Genomic DNA, 2824 nt, shown 5'->3' on the forward strand with positions numbered 1-2824 from the left:
AGTGAAACCAAGTCTGATTAATACCAAAACCCTGGAAGAGAGGCGAGGTTTCAGGGATGTGAGAAAAAACCAAAACAAAGACAAGCTGAACGAAGGGCGGATCTGCGAGGAAAGGCAGAACAACATTTGAGAATTGGTCTCATTGCGTGCTATTGTTTGAGGACAGTCGTCTTTGTTATGTTTTGAAGCGTTTCTACCTGTATTTACACGTTCTCTTTAACGATACTGTCATGCTAACTTAGCACTACACGCAAACGTGTATCCGTGTTTCTGCAAGTCGCATTTGATAAAGGCGTCTGCTGAAATACTAAGACTACTACTAATAATAATAATAACAATACTAATAATAATAATAATAATAATAATAATAATAATAATAATAATAAATAAAATAATAATAATAATAACAATAATAATAATAATAATAATAATAATAATAATAATAATAATAATAATAATAATAATAAAACTGAATTTTTCTAAGTAATTTGGTTCCCCTGTAGCATCATGAAACATTACTGTACTGTTTTTTTGTTTTTGTTTTGTTTTGTTTTTTGTTTTCTTAACCAATAAATCAGCGGTCCAGCTCACAACTGGTGCAGTAGCTCTTGTCAGAATTCTTATCTGGGGTGAGGTCAAGCGATAGACGTGTAAAGTCAATAAGCCCCACACCAAAATAAATACAAAGGGGTGAAGAAAATGTGTTTATTTAAATGGTCAGAAAGAACGATGTACAATGAATAGGACTCCAAGACACTTAATACAACAAAAGTTCTGACGTACTTCCAACGCCTTCGAAATAAAAACGCTGTCATTTTTAAAAAAAGTGTAAAAGTGGGACAGAGACTAGATGGAAGCGCCCCCCCCCCATCCTCCCATCCCCCTTTAGTTGTGATACATTAATAATGTGAAATTCACTGTATAACCGTGTAGATTTGATGGCTGAATTGTTGTACATTCTTGTTTTTCTGGAGACATGTGTACTGCTAATTAGTGCCTTAGGGAAGCAGAAGAGCCCTGCTGTCACGTTTACCTTCTGAAGAATGCGTAAATAGTTTTCGCTTACAAGTTTTAGAAATACTGTATATTTATATTTAAATTTTACGAATTTAAACAAATGTATTTTATATATAAATATATATTATATATATATATATATATATATATATATATATATATATATATATATATATATATATATATATAAGGTTGAGGTTCCAACCTCTGCCCAAGACGGGTCTAATAAAGATTTTAAATATGCACAAACTCATTTCTAGTCTCACGTTTGGAAGTAAGAAGTTTGTATTCGAAGGAGTTTCAGCAGCTTCCTCCTAAGACGTCTGTTGCTAGCTGAGCTATTCCAACTCATAATACCCTGATAAGCGACCTCTGGCCGTTTCAGACACTTTTAGGTCATTTGATATGCATCAGCCACCTTAGCTAATCCTCGAAGTTTCCACGGGCAAACTAGCACGATCTAATGAAATCTGGTTTATGAAGGCTGATCAGGGCAAACTAATCCTTATAAAAAGCTTCCCCCAATGAAAGCACAGCAAAGTGTAATAAAGCACAGTGAAAGCATGGTTTGTTCTTTTTAATATGCTTTACCAGACTTCTGTGTGCTTTACAATGCTTCCCTATGCTTTACCAGACTTCTGTGTGCTTTACAATGCTTGCCTATGCTTTACCAGACCTCTCTGTGCTTTACAATGCTTCCCTGTGCTTTACCAGACCTCTCTGTGCTTTACAATGCTTCCCTGTGCTTTACAATGCTTCCCTGTGCTTTACCAGACTTCCCTGTGCTTTATTGCACGGTTCTGTGATTTTGCTATGGGAAACTTTTCTAAAGGCAGGCGCATGGTCTTAGAGTTGAAATGATTATCTTCCATGCAGTATGAATAGTGCATCTCCAGCACTTACTGTCCACTGTGCTCGACACAGCCACACAATCACAACAACACAAACAAACCCCTTGACAACTTACCTGGCACCCAAAGAAACAGCAATCCAGGGGCAAAAGCAGGTCCTTCCTTGTCCTTCCTTAAAAAAGTAGATCTTTTAGAAGTTGGAAATAAATTTTAAAAAATCAATATATATATATATATATATATATATATATATATATATATATATATATATATATATATATATATAAATGTATATGTATATGTGTATATTAGTACAGTTCTTAAGAGGAAGTCTCAGCTTTTTTTAAATAAAAAACTTTGTCTCCTTTTTTCTAAGTTTGCCTTCCTGGTCTCCTCCCTCTCTCCTTCACCTTTGTTTTTCATTCCCCTCCTCCCTCACTCTCTCTCTCTCTCTCTCTCTCTCTCTTTCCTTCCTCAGGTAGCTAATCCTGTCTCTCTCTCTCTAACCCTCCCATTCTCCTGTTATGCAGCCTTCATATCCAGCTACAGGTGAGTCTGTGTGCCAGTTGAAGTTTGAATTTCCGTGGTTTCACTTCCTTCCTGTGTTACAGTTAATAGCATCCTCCCGCCCTTACCTGAAAGTGTTTTCACTAGAGAAAATCCACAGATGTGTTTAGAGACAGATAATTATGTGGATGTTAGTGTATAAAGCCGTCATCTTTACAGGGATTACGACCAAGTGTTGACTCCTGTCATTAATGAACTCTTTTTAAAGTGGTCAAACACCTGCTCATTTGACTGAACTAGAACCAAAACTACAACTAAATTCTGTTTGCTTAAATTCTCTTACCGGTTCTCAGTGTGTTTTGTTTTTCATTTTGTAACATCAACATGTTTTTTTTTCTCCTTTCAAAAAATGTACGTTAATTAAAGAATGGGGGAAACGCTCTGAAAAT

At 35.6% G+C, this 2824-nt stretch overlaps 1 protein-coding gene across 1 annotated transcript in view; it reads right to left on the reverse strand.

Annotated features, from left to right (window-relative positions):
• Window positions 1-2087, reverse strand: part of LOC121305734 (activated CDC42 kinase 1-like) — a 13278-nt gene extending 11191 nt beyond the window's left edge. The window contains exon 1 of the mRNA XM_041237480.1: window positions 1985-2087. The gene's annotated coding sequence lies outside the window, so the exon portion shown is untranslated. The remainder of the gene's footprint in view (window positions 1-1984) is intronic.
• Window positions 2088-2824: the final 737 nt, after the last annotated feature.

The sequence above is a fragment of the Polyodon spathula genome, chromosome 44 (genome assembly GCF_017654505.1).
Source record: "Polyodon spathula isolate WHYD16114869_AA chromosome 44, ASM1765450v1, whole genome shotgun sequence".
Lineage (NCBI taxonomy): Eukaryota > Metazoa > Chordata > Actinopteri > Acipenseriformes > Polyodontidae > Polyodon > Polyodon spathula.